This window comes from Oryx dammah, unplaced genomic scaffold (genome assembly GCF_014754425.2).
Source record: "Oryx dammah isolate SB20612 unplaced genomic scaffold, SCBI_Odam_1.1 HiC_scaffold_1, whole genome shotgun sequence".
NCBI lineage: Eukaryota > Metazoa > Chordata > Mammalia > Artiodactyla > Bovidae > Oryx > Oryx dammah.
Window position 1 is genome coordinate 80,036,013 of NW_024070185.1, and position 20,566 is coordinate 80,056,578.

Genomic DNA, 20,566 nt, shown 5'->3' on the forward strand with positions numbered 1-20,566 from the left:
AAACTCCCTCAGCTCTCACTGAATCATGTCATTTTAGGTTCGCTTTTCAAAATGTACCTCAGTTCAGTCAGGTGAACGCTCTCTGCTCCCGTCTTTCAGCATGTTCCCATGTATCTGGAGGGTTCTCAACATTTGTCAGCTGTGTGCCACAGCCGAGGGGCTTGGATGTTGCAGACCCCACCCCTTCTTTTGATTACCTGTGTTTCTGCTAAAGACCTCTCTTCCAGTGTTTACAGGGGGACATGAGTAAGTTTATTGCACTTTCTGATTTCTCTCATCCTGCTGTATTAAGCATAACATGGAAAGGGACCTGATCAGAAGGCACATGTTCCAGCATCTCACACTAATGCGAGGGGGCCGGAGAGCCTCTGGTGTGATTCGGAGTAGGTCTGGAGATATGCTTTGTCTCATGTGTCTGAGAAGACACTGCGGGCCCTGACTCGCCGAGGCCAGCTTCTGGTAGCGTGCCCTCCTTTTCGGTCACCCCTCCTGGAGCTGTGGTTACACCTCCTGGCCCTCTCGGAGTACTGGGGCTGGCCAGGTGTTGTGAAGGTGCAGGGGAGCCATTCTGGGCCTCGCGGTCTGTTTGACCTCACATGGCTAATCAGGAGGCCTGTCCCTTCAGGCCCAGAGAGGACTTTGCCTCTGGGGAGATGAGGCAGGCTTTGCGAGGCATTTTAAAACGTGCCTCTCAGACTTGTTTGATAGAAGTAAGTTTTGTTGTTCAAAGGTGCTTGCATTGACACAGAAGCTGCAGGGTGAGATTGAGAGGTGTTTTTCTCTGTCTTTGGGGGAGCGGTGAAAGGCAGCAATGTTCACTTTCACCTCAGGCGTCCAGTGGGACTGGTCAGAGGTCCGCTGGGTAGGGTATGTGTGGGCTCCTGTGTGTAATGGGGAGAAGGGTTTTCTAACATTGGGCCATGTGCTTGAACACTAGAGTTCATTTTAGAATGACTACTTTTGCTATTTGGGGGATACCCATATAACGTCCCAGGAGATTGGAAAGTGCAGCTGGAGGCACTCCTGACTTGGTTGACTTCAGCCAACCCAGATAGCTGAGAATAGCCCCATGACTGGGTGCTACTAACCTCTGAGGTAGTTCTCTATGCCTGGGTCATGGACACTGGTGGTTGGCACAGTTGAGGTGCCAGCTTGGTGCGTCCTCATTTCGCCTCTTCTTTTGCTACCTTTGTTCTTCATTCTGGTACTGGTCTCTCCTCCCAGCTGTCAGTTCTGGTGCCAAGTGCCCAGCATGTGTCTCCATTCTCATCTTTGGTCCCTGCAACAGCTCACACAGTGACTCCTTCCCTCTTTCAGAACCTCTTTGTCCAGTTTTCCTCTCCTTCCAACCTTGTTACTTTGGCTAGTCTTTCTTCCATAGGTGCTATGGTGAGCCGTGAGAATTGATGGGTTTTACATGTGTGGTCCTCTCCCCATTTGTCAGTGACTCTTCATGTTAAATGAGATTCACTGAAGGTACAATTCTGTGACTCAAAGTGCCCCTCTTGAAAATAAAACATTAGGTTAATTATATGATAATATAGTTAATAATAAATTTAATCTAGTTAATACGCCTGTCACCAAAAATACCACATCGGGAATTTCTAACATTTAGAAACATGAGCTTTACATTGAATCTTTGGTGAGAGTCAGCAAATCACATGGAGAAGGCAATGGCACCCTACTCCAGCACTCTTGCCTGGAAAATCCCGTGGACGGAGGAGCCTGGTGGGCTGCAGTCCATGGGGTCACTAAGAGTCGGACACGACTGAGCGACTTTCATGCATTGGAGAAGGGAATGGCAACCCACTCCAGTATTCTCTCCTGGAGAATCCCAGGGACGGAGGACCCTGGTGAGCTGCCATCTATGGGGTCACACAGAGTCGGACATGACTGAAGCAACTTAGTAGCAGCAGCAGCAAATCACAATACTGTTTTTTTGTTTTTATTTTGTGACATTTCAGAAACACTATCATGTAGGCAGAAGTTAAATGCCAGAAATCTCATGTGTGAGCAATTAAATGTTGTATACTGTAAATAGAAATTTATAATATCAAATTACACTATGTGCTTAATCAAATGGAGGCTTTAAAATTTTTGTATGTTGTTCTCTGCCCCTGTTTTGCTGTCAGCTGTGTTAGTACAGTGAAACTATCAAAAATGAGAGAATTGCTTTCTAAATGACATGTTGAGGCCATGTCCCCATTTTGTCCTCTATTAGAAGTTTGGTCTGGAGTCCTGCAGGGTATGTTTGAAAGCTATATTTTTCAGATACACGTGAAATGTAATCAATATTCTGATTTCATGCTAAAAGCCAAGAAGTATGCAGCAATTATTTTAACTTTATTCTTAACTCTACTTTTGAATATTAGCTTAGGTATCTTCATAAGGGGGATCTTTGACAAAGAAAAATGTGTCAGATACCCACTAAAAACATACTTTATGCCCTCATTTTCTCCTTTCTTACTATATAGGTGTATTTGATGGAATAACATCAGGATATCCAAGGGAAAAGCTGGTAAATGCAAATGACCAGCGGACACAGACATAAGAGAATCTGAGACCATGCTCCTTATAACTTGGACGTTGTAATTGGGGCACACATGGCATAAGGCTTGAGGTTGAAACACTTCTAAAGTAAAGAACTGGTCTTGAAAGTCTCTTGCTGTTGTTTAGTCGCTAAGTCGTGTCTGGTGTCTGACTCTGCGACCCCATGGACTGCAGCCCACCAGGAACCTTCCGTCCATGGGATTTCCCAGTCAGGAATACTGCAGTGGGTTGCCATTTCCTTCTCCAGGGGATCTTCCTGACCCAGGGATCAAACCCAGGTCTCTTGCTTGGCAGGCAGATTCTCGCTGCTAAGCTGCCAGGGAGGCCCACTTGAAAGTCTTTGTTTTTTGTTGTTTGTTTAGTTGCTCAGTCATGTCCCACTTTTTTGCAACCCCATGAACTGTAGCCCACCGTCCATGGGATTTCCTATGTGGATATTAATAATTTTGTCCTTAAGCCACACTGAATCAGTTTTTATGAGCCAAAGGCTAAAGGTGCTTATTTGGAAGATGTAAATATCCTCATGTTTTTAATGGAGAAAGGTTGGAACAATAATGCTTTCAATTCTGATCAGCTGACCATCTTTGATTTGACAAGAACCACACTAGGATAAAGGATATACTGTTTCAGTGATGTAATATGAACCTCTAGAAAGAGGAGCTTGACAGGCAGGCTTTGCTGCCATTCTCATTCATGGCTGGGTTGAATTGAGTGATACTATTTGGTTTTAGTGTTATCAACCTGGGATTGAAGTGGAAAGACATCCTATACACATAGCATTTCATTTAATAGTTTGGAAAACATTTTTAACAGTAACCACATACCACTTTTCTCCTGAAACTGTGGACATTAACTGTAGGCATATTTGAAAAGTCTGCTCCTGTTCTGCGTCCCCTAGGAGCGGTTAGTGCCCAGAGTCAGCCGTGTGACTGAAGTTGAGGAACAGTCAGAACATCTTGAATTATCTAAGCAGTAGTGAAACCCTAAGGAATCTCCTTGATATTGGTGATTCGCTCTTCTCTGTACGAATTCCTTTGACACCAGATTCAGAGAATGGTTTTTAAAGAAGTTGCTCGCGGCATAGCTTGTCTGTCAGTAAAAGCAGGTGCCCACCCCTCTTGATTTGTGCTCTCAGTGCGCCTCCTCCCTTGTGCTTTCATACGCTTCACCGAGGACATGAGCGTGAGACTCGTGATCGTAGACCTCTAGGAGACGCTCCTGTTGTAACTCGGGTCACACTGACTTTTCTTGAATACACAGCATTATACAAATACTTTTTTTTAAAGCTCCCTATATTTTTTGCCACCTAGTGACTGAGATGTCTTTACAAATTCTTGCTGTGTTTAAGAGCTCCTTTTGCGTGTGTACACATATATGAACCTGTGTGAGCACCTCTCTCAGCCTAAGGTTGAGCCCAGTTGCCATCTTCCAGTGACCTTGATTGCTTTTTCAAGATCTTACCACTGATTTCTCAGCTTTTTGTTGTTTGGTCGCTAAGTTGTGTCTAACTCTTTCGTGACCTGGTGGACTGCGCGTCAGGCAACTCTGTCCATGGGGTTTCCCAGGCAAGACTACTGGACTAAATTACCATTTCCTTCTCCAGGGATCTTTCTGACTCAGAGACAGAACCCAAGTCTCCTGCGTTGGCAGGTGGATTCCTTACCCCTGAGCCCCTCAGGGGCACTTTTTAAAAAATTAGCTATTTGAAAATATGAAAGTAAAATCTTTTTATTTCATTTTTGCAGTTATAATTTATAAAGATAGAATTTATCTGGTAGGTCCTACTTTCTTTTAATCTTTGCCTATGGAAACAAAATTCTAAATTTTAAATAAATTCCTAAGAGTAGTACTTTTAAAATGACAAGAATCATAATGGAAGGTGGGGGAAGGTCTTTCATCCTTTATAAAGGTAGTTAATCTTTTTTTGAAAAGCTTTCCTTACTCCTTAATTATCTTAAATGTTGGCCATAAAACAAAATACGTATTTTCTTGCTCTTAGAAAAGTGTGGCATTGCATTCCTTTCAGCAGATGTCAGAATGGTAGGGAATTTTTTTTCAGTGTGGGGAAAACATCCTAGTCTGTTCCAAGTGTCACCAGGCATGATAAAACTGAGATGGAAGAAAGCTGTTGCCACGAGTCCCACGTCTGACCTCGAGATTTTAGGCTTGCAATCAGCCGAGTGGGGCTGTGGGTTTTGGAGCTCTGTGATCTTGTTCTTCCAGCCTCACCACAAGCTTGTCCTTGCATCAATGCCTCAAGTGTCTTCTCTTGCCTGTTCAACTCAGGGGATCAGATGCTAACTGTGATTTGGCAAGATGTACCTTCTCAATGTGCCACTTGTAGAGAGTGGTAGCATCTGTTAGATGTTTCATTTTCAGCAGATAATGCTTCTTTTTAGTTTGAACATCACAAAAGTATGGTGTGTCTTGAGTGGGCATGAAAACTATAGGGGAACCCATAGAGGCTTTTGAAGTGTTTTACCAAAAAGACCTCAGAGCACTGATGGTAGTTTGGTTTGGGTAGAGGTAACTGTTTCATGGCGTTTTAGGAATAACATTTTTTGCCCAGCTTTTAGCCTGTATTGTGACTTTTAAAAGAGAGGGAAGTTTTCTTTAACAACCTGTAACCGTTTTAAGAATTATTTTAACCAGAAGTCTTCCTTTGTTATTTTACCCAGAAAGCTGATTAGAGTTCACTAATAGAAAATGATTGTACAAATAACCATGAAAAATATTTTTGTCCTTGGCACCTGAAGTCATTGTCAAAGTATTGCCTCATTTGGTTATAAAGTGTGTGCAGGGTTTTATTGTTTGAGATGATACTAAAAAACAAAACATAGTGTCTCAGCACCAAAACCTGATGAACTCACACGTTTTCCAAGGAGTGTAACTTGCATTTTCCCCTTGAGGTAACCACATTTCTCTTCCACCCTTAATTTTGTGGAGTAAGTAAAGCATAACCTTTGTTCTGGACACAGTTTCTTCTAGGAGAATGCTAGAGAACTGAATAAAGAATGTTTCAGGAATAGTTAACTGTCGACTTTACTAAACTAAAAAGAAAACTCCATGAGCTCTGTTCATGCCTCTTCACCTGCTCTCTGTAGGCTTTTAGACACTCCTGGAGAAGGGAAGCGATTAGTCCTGAAAACTATGGCAACATTATAAGTGAGTTATTTAAATTGTGTGGCCTGTTACCTGGCAGGTCAAGCTAAGAAATTCCTAAGGGTCAGTGTCTGGTTCTCTCTCAGATAAGGTGGTCCTGACCACCTTTCTGACTGAGCCCCCATTTACACAGTGTGACCGTGAAGTGTGGTGACGATGGGAATGGTGGCGTCTCAGACATGTACCAAGTACATGGTGCTCCTTGGATGGAAGTTTTTCAGTGTGGGAGATGCTTCTAGGGTGAGAAACCTTCCATCTATTTATCCATCCATTTGTCCATCCATGCTCCATGCAAAGCAAGTTCTTTACCACTTAAACCTCATTCTCCCCAATCTGAAGCTACACACACTGTCCTGATAGTGGAGGACGATGTATAGGAGGAAGGACACACGTTTCTTGAAGATAAAGTGCCTTCAAGCAGAGCAGAAAGACATACTGATTTCTCTCCAGTTTGATACAAAGCAGTGGTATAACTAAACCGAACTCTCTGGAAAACTAGATATCATTAACCTGGAATGACAGGCTAGATGGGAATGAGCCCAACCTAGAGTGTAGCTGGGGAAACATACCATTTCCAGCAGCTTCATTTAGTGTGCATCAGGCTGTGAATTCTTCTGTGCTTTGGTTTCTAGGCAACTTACACAAATTTTAAATCTGAATATAAAACACATATACTCTTCCTCCAGAAAGCAAATAAAATTATAGACAGCTTAATGATATAACCTCTGTTGGCCACAACACTTTATAACTACAGCAGATAAATCCAGGCAACTGACAATTTAAGAGATTCTGGTAGTTAAACCTAGGAAATGAAGACAAAGCAGCTGTAAATAACTCCATTTGTTGTGAAATGCTCTTTTTTTTCAGTCCAAGCAAATCATGGGTATTCTACTTTTGAGGTCCCCTGAAAGAGAATTTCTTTTCCTGTACTTTTTAATTAGCTCTATATTAAAATTCTTAGAAGTTATGGATCTTGTTATAGCCAGCAGAGTGCTCAGTGCTTAAAGGGGTACTGGATGAATATTGACTTCATTGCTGTCTCCCAGTCACTTTTTCCTGTAGAAGCTCTTTGGACTCAAATATTTAAGTATCCAGTTCTGAATGGACAGGTGCTTGTCAGTGCCTCGCCTGCCACGAGAGGGGAGATGATGGGAGCAGTCCCATTGTCCAGGTGGTCTAATACTGCTATTGGATATTTGACCTTGAAGGTAACTTTGATTAGCTTATAGAAGAGGTGGATTTAATATGGTTGCCTGTAAATTTAGCAGTCTAAGTGATCTTGTTAAATTAGGCACTGTTTAGATTTACATGGAGAAGTGATCAGCTCTGGGTCTGAAAACAAGGGCTATTGTGGATCTGCTGGATGGACAGAAGTCAGTCAAATGGAACACCTATGGGTATGTGTTCAGTGCCTTTAAACATTTAATAGTGTGATGGCAAGGGAGGGTTAGGAGGGGATCAGGCAGGCCACTTTATATGCTTCTGGAGTCTGCATGTTGAACATTGTGGATCAATTGAGACAGGTCCAAATAAAAATAATACTGAGGGGATAAAAAATAATAAGCCCTTTGAGATAGGATTTTAAAAATTGGATTTGTTCTGTGTAGTAATAGCACTGTTCAGAGCTCTGGGGACGAGCCTGCACCAGAGTTCTAATCTCTGTACCTGCAGACAAGTGATTCAGTGCCTCTGGGCTTGAAACTCTCCTGTAAAGGGGAAGCCAGACATACTGCCGTCTTTACCTTTATTCCTGTGCTCAAAGGAGGTGGTCACAAGTTGTTCTTTACTTTCATAGCACAAAAATTAAGTGACTGTAATTACATTGGCAGGTTTAAGAATGATATTTTTATGAATAATAAGTCAATAATATACTGTGCTACTAATAGAAACAAGTCCATGTATTTTTACATGGTTACCTTCAATGCTAATTTTTCATGGCTTCACCAAAAATGAGACCACAGTTTTAAGCAAGTCCTCTCTTACCAGCGAAACAGCATTTTACTTAAGAAATACTTCTCTCAAAAACTTTAGGGCAAGCTGTACAAACAGAAACAACTTATGAGTTTACTAATTTGTTTATCCCTGCTATGGGCATCATGGTTGTTTATATATATAAACATTTATATACTCATTCATTTCTTAAGTTACTGGTTTTAAGAAATCTTTTAAATAGCCACAGATGTTATTTATTGTCAAGAACAATGATTTGTGATGGCAGATTAAATAAGATTGTTGACATTTTTTAATTCAGATTTTGTAAAAACAGTTTTCAGGATGTTAATTTTTTTTATAGTTACTGCATGATTGATAATTTCCTTTTCCCACAGAACTGAAGCATGTTAAAGATGCTATTTTAATTTAATTCTGGGATTATAATAAGAATAGCATTAGGAGCATGTAAGAGGAACTAGAAGAGTATGGGACTTCATTCAGTAAGGGATCGAGGAGCATGGTGTCAGGCGACTTTGAACTGACAGCTTCACCAGTGGGCTCTGCTTCCCCAAGCCCCTTCCTACAGGCTTGCCATCTACATTGATAGGAGTGTATGAAATCAGATGGCCATTACTTTCCTGTCCTTTGTAAAAATTTAATGCCCAGCCTCTTTAGTCTGCATTTTATTTCCCCCCTTTAGAATATAGCTGCCAGAAATAGTTTTCCGAGAACTAGAGACTGAACAGGGCTGTATATCATGATGTGCAATTCTGCCACGAAAATTGACAATTAAATACAAAGACAAGTTTAGCTTCTAGCCTTAGACCATTGTAAGCCACATGATGAGCACCTTTTTCTAAAGGAGAAAGGTCAGAAGCGCAGGCCCAGCAGTGTTTCATCTGGGGTTACTTCCCATTGCCTGAAGCACCACATTTTCCAGTCCTGCCCCAGATCCATTCCTGAGATTAAAGGGAAGAGCAGAGGTGTATTCCTCCCACCCCTCTCCTTCACTGATCTCTGACCACATGCTCCAAGAGACACCTGTTGGTGCCGCAGACTTTGTTGTCCTCTCCCTCTTGCATGTTCGTGGAGGTGGGGCCGTCTGTGCACCACAGAACCACCCTCAGCTCAGCCTCCTCTTGAAGGGGTGTGGTAACTTAATTTTGAATGATCCCATCTTCTCTCATGCCATTTCATTTCCATAGGCAGTAATGCCAGTGAGAGTAAAAGATAAAAAACACATCTTGGTGAGGAATGATTGGGCGAAATGGCTTTTCTAATGTAAAACATAATAAAGAATTGTACTTCATTCTTCAGTGAAGAGTTTACCTGGAAAGATTCGGTTGTTTAATGGTTTTCCTTTGGAAAAGGTAACAGTGTGAACTTTGGAAAACATCCTAATCAGGCAGTTACCCGACAAAGTCTCTCCACAATGGAAAAAAGAATACCGGTGTTGATCTTGAGAATGTGTGGGTTGTTCCAGCCTCTTTCCCTTTCCTTTTGCTACTTACACACTTTGTCAAGCTCTTCAAACCGAAAGGTCCTCTGCCATTCAGGACCTTACCAGGTTTAACCTCTGTGAATGAAACACTTAGGGGCAAAGGAAGACCCTGTTAGCAGCAGTAACATGCCCCCTGAACAGTGTAGGAAATGGCCTCATGAAAAGATTGATTCATTCTACAGAAACAGAAAATAAGGGAAAACTATTCATAAATAAGACTGACTTTTAAACCAGTTATGTAATAATGTAAAATCTGATATAGCCAGATTGTAATTGCAGTTCTGTGTATTCAGAGTCCATGTGTATGGTATTTGTGTGTCTGTGTTTGGGGGAAGGGAGAATGACACTTTAAAAATTAGGGTAAACTGGCCTGTGATCTCACCATATGTGTTGAATTGAACATAACTCTTCTGCATTTAATGAAGACTTTAGCCTTTAGGGGTAAATAAAACATCCCTAAACAGAGATGGCCTGAATATTTTTTACTGGCTGTAATAATTAAAGCCATGAAAAAGGTGGTGGGGTTATGTTACTTATTAACTTGAATCGCTCCTAGATTTGATCAAGACGTGGTTGCTTATGGCGCTTTGTTTCATGTTTGTCCTTTGTTTCATTGACATGCTCTGCCCTGGCCTCCTTGGCACTATAAAAGCAGCCAGGCAGTTAGGAACCAGGCCCCAAAGGGCTTTTAGACCTCCTATCCAGCTTTCTTCTTTCTCATCCCACCCCAATGACCCCACAAACTTTACAGCCACTAGAAATGAGCCTGAAATCCCCCCCATAAAGATGTGTACTTGGGCAGAGGTGAGAGGAGGAACTTGGAAGAAATTGTCTCCCTTAGAAGATTAGAGTTCAGGTATAGCTGAGGCATTTTAAAGATTGCTTTTTTTTCCTCACATGTTGAGCCAAACATTAAAAAGCAGTGAAGTTGATTATTAGAGGAACTCGGAACCCAGATGTATTAGTTTTCTATTTCTGCTGTAACAAATTACCACAGATCCAGTGACTTAAAACAACACAGATTTATTGTCTTACAGTATCTGGAGGTCAGACATCCAAATCAGTTTCACTTGGTTAACATCAGGCTGTCATCAGGCCTTTCTTTCTTTCTGGAGGTGCTAGGAAGAAATTCATTTCCTTGACTTTTCAGCTTTTTGAGTCCCTGCATTCCTCCGCTTTCAAAACTAGCAAGGTTAGGCTGAGTCCGTCACATGCTGCCATCTCTCTGATTGTCTCTTTCCTCCCTCCCTTCCTCATGTACAAGGACCTTGTGTAGTATTGGGCCCTCCTGGACCATCCAGGATCATTCCCCATCTTTAGGTCAATTGATTAACAATGTTAATTTCCCTTTGCCATGTAACCTAATATAGTCACAGGTTCTAGGGACTGGGAGGTGGCTGTTACCCTGATTGGCTTCCCAGGTGGCTCAGTGGTAAAGACTCCGCCTGCTAACACGGAAGACATGAATTCGATCCCTGCGTCAGGAGGGATATCCGCTGGAGAAGGAAGTGGCAACCTACTCCAGTATTCTTGCCTGGAGAGACGCATTGACAGAGGAGCCTGGCTGGCCATAGTCCATAGGCTCACAAAAGAGTAGGACACAACTGAGCCTGCGCACACACGCACTTGCACACACAGTGTCCCGCTTCCTATACCAGAGAACGTTGATAATTAAAGGGTGAGTGAATTGGGGTGCTCAGAAGGCTGGGTAGAAGGCAAATACAGGGTGTGGTGATAGAAATGGTTTTTAAAGCTTCTTTTACAGTTTCGTAGGAAAAATACACAGAGACAGACAGACACACACACCACACACACACACACACTTCCCTGGTGGCACACACACCACACACACACACACGCTTCCCTGGTGGCACACACACACACCCCATACACACACCCCCCACACACACACACCACACACACACACTTCCCTGGTGGCTCAGACGATAAAGAATCTGCCTACCAATGCAGGAGACCTGGGTTTGATCCCAGGGTCAGGAAGATCTCCTAGGAAAGGGAATGGCTACTTCCTCCGTATTCTTGCAGGAGAATTCTCATGGACAGAGGGGCTTGGCAGGCTACAGTTCAGGGGGTTGCAAAGAGTCGGACTGAAAGACTAACACTTTCATATACTTGTACACACGTATATATGCCATAACACAATGGAAAAAAGTCATTTATATTTTTAGCCTAAGTCAGGTTTTATTTTACTACTATATCCGCTGCTAAATATAAAAAGAAATTGTAAGTGTGACATCCAAATAATTTATAATTTTAGATTGGGGGAAATTGGCATTTTAGAGGTTAAAGCGTCTGCCTCCAATGTGGGAGACCCCGGTTCGATCCCTGGGTCGGGAAGATCCCCTGGAGAAGGAAATGGTAACCCACTCCAGTATTCTTGCCTGGAGAATCCCATGGACAGAGGAGCCTGGCGGGCTACAGTCCATGGGGTCGCAAAGAGTTGGACACCACTGAGCGACTTCACTTCACTTCACTTCTATTCAAAAGAATGATCCAAGTATTATAGTTTCATTAACTCAATTAATCATGTTTGTGAACGTTTTTGTGCTATAATTTGTTTTTATTAACATAGCTTCAAAGGAAAACCTCCAATAAAAATGATACTCTATTTTTAACACTATAAACATCCTGTTTGGTGTGCACATCTGTTAAAATTTTATGTCGTTTTAACCATTTTGTATGTTAGGTGGCTAGGGCCTTCTTGGTGGCTCAAAGGTAAAGAATCTGCCTGCAATGCAGGAGACCTTTACCATCATCTCTTCTAAAATTTTGGGAAGTGCATTCTTTCTCCCCCTCACTCCCACCCCAAGGCCATGGCAAAGTCAGCTGAGATAATAGATGTGTGAAGTTCCCAGGGAGAAAGGCACCATCTGCATTTGCATAAAGCAAGAACTGCTCTGGTTAATCTGTCAACAGCTTCCTAGTAGAAAATGTCCCTGAAAATAGATATACCATTTACCTGTAAAGGCTTTCTTTTCCTCTGAAATTAATGGTGTAAGATTTTTTTTTAAGTTATTATCTTAAATTTTTTCTTCTAAGGTTGAACTGATTCTAACAAATTTTCTTCATTTAGTTGCTAAAAATTAGTGTTAATGGGCTCAAGGTTGACACTTTGATCCTGCTACAAGACAGGTTGTATTAATTCAGAATTGACTGTGGTGGGTCCTGGGGGGTGGGGCGATTGGAAGAAGACACCCCAGGCCTGCAAGGAGCTCAGAAATTTGAGCATCTGCACAGCAGCACTCTAATGATTGTGTTACATGGCCTAATAGAACTGCCTACATGGGATGAATCAGAGGACAAAACCCAAAAAGCACAAATTGTTTCTGGGAGGCTTCTTGAAAAAGGTAGCCCTAGGAAAGTGATTCACATAGTGAGCGAGCACAAGAGAGTTCCAGGCAGGGGGATATCGGTTCACATTGGGATCCGAACTGGAAATGAGCATATTGAACAACACACATTTGGTCACACATGTCATTGTTTTAGTCAGAGGACAGAGAGATGGGAAGTCGGGGCTCAGAGTTGTGCAAATTAGTGAAACTCCTCCAGCCTGGCCGTGGTGGGCAAAGTGGGTGTAATAATCCAAGTCCTTACAACAGTGCCGGCCTGATGAAGAGGGTTTGGGGAGACCCTGGAAATCTCCGGGGAGGAGAGAGGAGCTTCGTGGGCAACTGGTTTACATTGCCTGGTTAATTTGGTAGGGTCACTGGCTGCATTCTTCACCCTCTGCTACTTGTCTGCACAGTTGGTCTTTTAAGGAGCTTGGGGGAGGACGGTGGGCCATTGTAGATTCACTCCCGAGAGCCAGCGGAGAGGGTCTTTATAAAGACGGAGAGGGCGCCAGGCGTGTTGTTTCCTGATTTCCGGACCCGTTGCTGACACCCTTGAGAGCGGAGTGGAGTTTTTAATGGATGAGAGAAGGAAAGTCGCAGAACTTGAGCCCAAGGTCACTAGGTGAGTAGCCTGGCGGGCTTAGACCCGGGTTGTAGATGACTCGCGGAAAGGTGCTCCCAGTGCCGGCTGTTCAGGCGTTCGGAGGAAAGGACGGTTATTCAGGGATAGTTTCATTGCCTGCACCAGGCAGGGCCGGCATACGGACCGCGCAGTGCGCTGCGGAGAGCGGGCCGCAGCTCTGGAGAAAAGGGGCGGGGTAGGACCAGGTTGCCCCTTCGCGGTTGCCCCCGGCAACCCCACCCCTTCCCCGCCCCCGCCCCCGCCCCCTCCCCCCCGCCCCACTACTGTCTCAGCCTGGCAGTGCCTTCCGCGCGCGGTGGGCTGATGGCTCAGGCCACGAGGCCGCCCTAGACAGTTGTCATGGGTGGCGGACTTCAGCCGGGTCCTCACAGCCAGTGTCGGGTGAGTGTCCAGAGTAGGGAGGAAGAACCTCTTGCGTGGTTAAACCGTTCCTGGAGTCGGGCTTTGGGGCTGGAGTCACATGAGATTCCCTAAACCGCCCTCCCCCCGCATACACCCCACCTCCGCCCCCAAACATACACCATTTTTTCCCTGCGGAGACTTGCTGTCCCTTCCAGGTGGACGCTGGTGGCTCTGTCCTCTGGCGAAGAACTCAGGGCTTCTGTCCGTAGTTGAGGGATCCCGCGCACTCACCGGAACCTCGGCTCTGGAACCAAGAGAGTTCCACGGTTGCTGCACCACAGCCGCAGCTCCACTGAGACCAGGATACTTGGATTTTAGTTTCTTTCATTAATAATCCATTGTCCTCATGCTTCTAATTTGGATCATTCCTTGCTTTGAGAGAGGAACAGGCTCCGAGGACAGATGTCAGTCTTCGTAATTAAACTTAGATTGTTAGTTGAGAGCAGCGGGGAGCAAGAAGTGCAAGGATTTAGGGCAAGTCCAGCCGGTCAGCCGGCCCTGCCGAATTGGTAGTGGCATTTGGGGACTTGCCTTGGAAAGGAGTCACCCACCTCCGTGTTGAAGGGCATTGGGAGGCGGGTGTGAGGCACAGGTGGCTCCAGCAGTGCTGGCCGGCAAACGACTGTGCTCTGCTTGGGAAAGGGGGGAAAACGTTTCCCAGATAGGGTTTCTTTCAAAAAATAATTTCATGGGATAGGGCTATTGATTTGGCTTGCAAAGGGGGAAATGGTATTTATAAAAAGAGCTTGAACAAATAGTATTGGAATCAGTGAGTACTGAAATCTGATGATGGTGAGAACTCTTGTCTTAGGTGGAGATACTCTGAGGACAGTATGTGGTATGTGATTTTTATCTTATCTCTTGCTCTCTACCTTTTGAACTTAAAGCAGAATTGCAGACCAACAGCTTAATCAGCTACGGCTTTTTCCTTTTAAAGGTAAATTCTGAAATAAATTTGCGTCATGGTGCTTGCCTGTTAGATGTTTACTTTTGCAAGAACATTTTGGTATATTTTGTAACTTTTTTTTATTGTCTTACTGAAGAATATTTGTTAATTATCTGAAGGTGGCTATCATGCATTTTCCAAACTGAAAAAAATCATTTGAAAAATTGACTAATTTTAATGTGATACATTTGAAAATATGCCTCAAACTTACTAATGTTCCTAACATTTAAAGAGCCGTGTCCTGTGTTGCACACAAGATAGATTTAGCTAAGAAAACTTTTAAAGCATTTAAAGATTTAGATCTTGACTTGGTGGGGAATTTTGGAAAAGATAAATTTGGGGGAATATAAGCTCTTTCCTGAAGGAGCTTTCTTGTGTCCTCAGTTGCTCGTTGTGTTTATCTGCACAAGTGTTTGGTAATCCTTTTAAAGTTTTTATTTCTCAGGCACCTGGTTTTCTTGGTTTAAGTATTTAGGAATGTCCTGTTACTTTCAGGGCTTTAAAGTTTTAGGTGAGATAGACACATTAGCATTTGAAAGTGTCTGCATTTGGTTTTGTTTCTTATTTGAAATTGTTTGCATTTGGTTTTGTTTTTTATTTTCTACTTGTTTTAACTTTAAATTAGTTGCTTTTGTTATTAAAAGAGATTAACTTTCAAGGTGGTTACTGCAGTGAAACTTTATAAGTTGTGTTCAGATACCTGTCATTAATATTTAGAGAGGCAAATTTAGCTGCTAAACAAACAGCCTTTTGTAACAAAATAAAGTACTAAATTAATTTTCCATAGTGTGGCAATTAACATTTAAAAATGGAGAAATTTTAGAACATACCTAGTAAATGCATGGAGTGGGACTGAAAAAACCATAGTTACCTGAAATTTTGAAAAGATGAAAATGTTTTTGAAATATATATAAAGGGGAAGACATGGGTCATACAACCTATTTTATGCAATGTTTTTGAGGCAGTAGTTTTTATTAGTTTTCTATAGTCTTTCACATTAACTTAATTTCTAGATTGTTCAGTAATTCTAAAATGGATGCAGATTGCTTTAAAGATCAAACCAGAACTGGAAAAGGAAGTAGAGAAAGGCTTTTCTGGAGTGTTTTTTGTTTGTTTTTAATTTTTCTAAGCACATGTTTTATGGGTATAATTTTCCTCTTCCTGAAATATCCCCTGTACATCTCAAACTGGACTGAAGAGATTAATACTCAGAACTGTGAATGGACTATCAATTTCTGGGGACTATCAGTTTCTGGGGAAGATAGGCCTAATCAGTTCCACCAGGACTAATTAAGCATTATGCAGATTGTTTACTAGAAAGATGCCCTGGGTAGTTTTCCCTTTTATTCACATAATCTGTAAACTGAAAAGAAAACAACCCTCCCATATCTTTGTACCTCTTTCACCTGTCTACCAGGTGATCCAGGAACATTTGTGAATATTCTTCTGCAGGAGAGACTAAACTCACAAGTTCAATATTCATTTTTTTGGAAATGGTATTTTTTCTTTTTTTTTTTTTTTTTTCTTTGTTGTAACGGGAGGGCATGGTCTGGTGTTTTTCCATAGACACGCTAATATCCTTGTGAAGTGGCATGTACACTAGAGGTTAAGCTTTTTTTTTTTTTTTAAAGTACAGTGAGCAATGAAAGTCTTCACATTCTATAAATTAGAAGAAAAATTGCCACAGCTATGATTGTCTTTGTTCTCAAAGCCATTTGAATTGCAGGCTGTGTTGGGACTGGTTCTTACATTGTTTAACTGCTGAGACTAAAACTTCTAATTAGAGTAATTACTGGGTGGGAGCTGACTGGCGGGGCGGGGTGGGGGCCAGGGGTGTGGCTGGGAAGGGGCGCCGCACGGTGGGAACCGGGCTCGGCTGGCCCGCGGGGCGGGGCGGGCGCGGCGGCGGCCTCTCCGGGGATTGGCCCGGGAGGAGGAGGCGGCGCGCGCCGGCCGCTGCCGATATCAGCCGACGCCCGAGACGGATCCGGGCGGACTCTGGGCTCCGGCCTGCGCCCCGACGGGAGCCTCAGTAAGTAAGAAGTTTTCCTCCTTCCAGGTCGGGCCCGGGGCCGTCAGCTGGTGTTCGTTAGGAGAATTAAGGTGGTTTCTTCCCCGTCTACCAAATCCCTTCTCATTTTCCTCCTCTTAACCTCAGTCTCTCCACCAAATGAGTTTCCGCAAGAAAGAAAGCCAAGTTTGGTTCACTCGTGATCGTTCTGCTTCACAAATCTGTCCTTATTTGCTCACAGCTAACAGCCCATTCTGTAGAGGTTACATTCCCACTACCACGGTGGTATATCATTTGATGTGAATGGGAGTTCTAGTTGCCTTCAAAAATATTATATGGTGCTTCTGACGGGCTCTTGCCTTTGTTTTCACACCGTTGTGCTTGTAAACATTTTGAACTTTGAGTGCATTCAAGGACATGGGCGTTGGTATTGTAATTTTTTGTGTGTATTTTATTTACGAAACCCTCAAGGAAGACAGATCGGTTAAACAAATACATTCTGAAGTGCTGCTTACTTAAAGGAAAAGTGTAACAAATTACTGCTCAGACTGGAACCTTCTTTAGAAGTGTTGTGCAGGTCAACTTTAGTCTCTAGAGCTCTGTCCTCTTTGTTGTTTGTTAAGGGATGTGTGCCAACATAGTGAGGGTTCGGGTCTTTACTCTCAATTCCTAGAAAACATTCTTAGTTGGAAACGTAGCTCAAGTTTTAAACTTTGACTCTTTAGAAAACTTTGTTAGGATTGCCTTAGAGGGAGCAGCCTGTTCATGTTTTGTCTCAAAGGTAACTACTACTTGTAAAGTTCTGAGATGAGATCCTACATTGTGAAATCAGCAGGAAGATGGTTTTCAATCTATGAAGTTTCATTTAGTAAATTTAAAAATGTGTGTTCCCCTTTTGTTTTGGTGGAGGTCTGTGATCACTGGTTTTTCAAGTTGGTTTGTTATAAGTAAGTCAGCGTCACTCTGGAATACAATGTGTAGATTATAATTGGTATGTTGTAACTTCCATAAAAGCACAGTTGCAGAAATTCTGTTAAAATGTAGAGAGTAAAATATTTTTTGAAGTTTCTCCTTTTAGTTTTAACTGTAAGAAAAAACCTTTTAAAAACTACACAAAGAAAATAGTTTCATTTCCTCTCTCTCTTTTTTTTTTAACGTAAATTCCGAAATTTATAAAGCAGATGAGCTTGGATACTCAGAAGAGGGAAGGTTTGTCTTTTTTGTAGACTTAACTGTTTTTCATTAAAAGTGAATAAACAACTCAAAAACTTAGAAATGTCTTAACATTTCTTGTAATTTCCAAAAGTTCTGTGCTATTAAAATGTATTATGCTTATAAAATACTACTAAATTTTTCTTATATGAGCACATTATGCATACATAAAGCCAGATATAAAAAGAATGCCAAAACTTGAGTACAATTTGTATGAAGTTGCTTCAGGAGTCTCAGAAGAATAACTTGCAAAGCTTGAGATTTTATTAGTTTACTTGCTACTAGTAAATGTACATTATATTTACTCATCTTCATGGCAACCAGGAAATATGAAAAGGTGTTGGTAGGTCTCAGACCTGCTAGGATTTTAGGTTCGTGGTTAATAAGTATGTGTCTGTTCTGCATCTTTGAAGACTTACTTCTGTTGATTGCCTTTGACGTATTTGAGTTCACGTGAGAGCATTTTTCTGTGGCAGCAAACAAGGCCGAATTTCAGAGTTCTGCTCCTGTAACCAGCTTCAGGCTGGTCTGGACCATGAGTCCAAATTGGAGCTCACAGTAGACGTAAGATTATCTGAATAATCTTTTATATATATATATAAAATATATAAATATATATGTGTGTCTGTATATCATGTCTGAATTCTGATAACAGTAAGAACATTTTTATAATACTGTTTCCGTCTGCTTGTTGGGAATGGTCCTCATCACGATGGGAAGTACATTAATTTATGGGTTATTCAGTCCTTTGTACATAGCGTGCAACTTTGGGTAAACAAAGCTGGTGTCACTCACGTGCGTTCAGTTTATGGTTCTGGTTCCCATTCACCTATTTGTTTCACCGTCTGACTGATGTGCCCATAAGACAGCCGTTTCTCTCTCACAAAATGCTGACCCATTAAGAGCTTTTATTCCCTTCACATGCATTGAGGTTGAGGTGGAAGGGAGAGAAGGAAGCATTAAAAATGAAGGAAGCATTTCTTGAAAGTGTGTGAAACTTCTCTGCCTTTTTCCTGAAGCTCTTTAAGTCCATTGTTTTTTTCAATAATGTGAATTTCTGTGTCTAAGTGACCCTTAAGTTAAGTCTTTGCTCTGTTCCTCAATAAAACTTTTCAAAGTTAATCCAGGATATAAAATGTCTGGACTAGAATCCGAAAGTGTATGGAATTGGAGAGAAATCTGACTCCTGGGCTTTATATACGATAAATCATTCTGTGAGAGAAAACTGAGACATTGGATAGTAAATTGTACAGTACTCTCACCACATTTTTATTAAGTAAAAACAACTTGATTCCTTTGACAGCAGTAATTTTTGTATTTGGCCTCTTCACCCTCTTCCACCTCACACCCCCATTGCTCTTTAGTTGTTGTTGGTTGTACATTTCATTAAGAATAAGTTTCTTTGTCGACTTTGACAGAAACCACAACAAATTGTCAACGTGTGACTAGTGTTTATGTTTAGTTTGAGTTTGGTAGAAAGTATAAGAAGAATATTAGAAATTAAAATCTTAACGAAAGTGATAACTTACGTTGTTTTGACTAGGCACCTATGAAGAAGAAGGGACAGGAGCTAGGAGTAATAGAATGTTAGTATTTTCCACCAGGAGAAAGACCCAGGAGTGAAATTTGTTTGTGAATTTATGTTCTCTGCTTAAAAATTTGAGTGTGTGTGTGTGTCTGTTCTTCAGTCGTTCGTCTTAAGCCAAGTGCCAGAGTATGAGTTGATTTCTCCCTCTTTTTCTGGCTTTTCCGCACCTTGCAACTCTTGTTAGTGTTTCTGTGGCTTACTTTCTTATAGATATTAACTTTGATAATTTTTTAAAACATAATCTGTAATTACAAGTTTTAACGAGACTGGAAAGCAAAAGGACAGGTCTTTGTGAGAGATACTACTGTTGAATCCTTGCGCTTCGTGTGAGATGGGTTGTTAGATGCAGTGCAGTCTAGCTTATTCATTAGTTGTTTAAAAACACTGCAGAACCATCATTTTGTTGATTGCTTCCAACTACAGTTAAGGAGGCATTTTGGTTATTTTACCATTAACTTTTAAAGTAAAAACCTGTTATTAATACAAGTTTCCAAAACTTAAAAAAATTTTTGATATATTTAAGTTGTGTGTTTTGGGGACTTGTTTTGGTTTAGAACTGAGCATCACTTGTGGCTTGAATTTTCATCTGTAGCTGTGTAAATTTTCTTTCAGTAGAGTTTTAACCTAAATCACTGAACTGTTGCTTGACAGCTGTTCTTGGAGTCATTTTTTTGTATTACTCTGTCTTTCCATGTTGGACATTAAGTCCTTTATTTAAATTTGATAAGAGTATCTGGCATGAAGTAGGTGACACATGATATGAGCAAGATAGGGTTCCACCCCTTAAGGAGTTGCCTTAAAAAGGTACATTCTTTTTATAGAGGTTAAAATATGGTTTTGTTTGAACTCAGTTTTACTTGTATAAACTAAAAAGAGAAGGATCCTATTTTTATCCATAAAATTTTAAAGAACTTAATTTCAGTAAATCCTGTTTTTTTTTCCGTCCCACTTGCTAATCACCTGTAATTAATGGAGGAAACCACTGTTTTCAGACTGACTGTCCCTAATCCTTAGGAATATTGTTTAGTCTCTTAAGTCATGTCCGACTCTTCATGGACTGTCACCTGCCAGGCTCCTCTGTGATGCCATTTCCCAAGCAAGAATACTGAAGTGGGTTGCCGTTTACATCTCCAGGGGATCTTCCTGACTTGGGAATCGAACCTAGGTCTCCTGCATTGGCAGAAGGATGGATTTTTTTTTTTTTTTTCCCTCACCACTGAGCCATCTGGGAAAGCCTCTGTTTGTGCATATGAACACCTTCATTTT

The 20,566-nt window shown here is 41.7% G+C and overlaps 1 protein-coding gene across 4 annotated transcripts in view; it reads left to right on the forward strand.

The window, feature by feature from the left end:
• The window catches only part of LOC120867013 (aminopeptidase O (putative)), a 418,141-nt gene that overhangs the window by 364,522 nt on the left and 33,053 nt on the right, over positions 1–20,566 (forward strand). The window contains exon 1 of one of the 4 annotated variants that reach the window (XR_005721795.1): positions 16,484–16,525. The exons of the other annotated variants lie outside the window; for them this stretch is intronic. The gene's annotated coding sequence lies outside the window, so the exon portion shown is untranslated. Of the gene's footprint in view, positions 1–16,483; positions 16,526–20,566 lie in introns of those variants that run through there. 4 annotated transcript variants of the gene reach the window in all.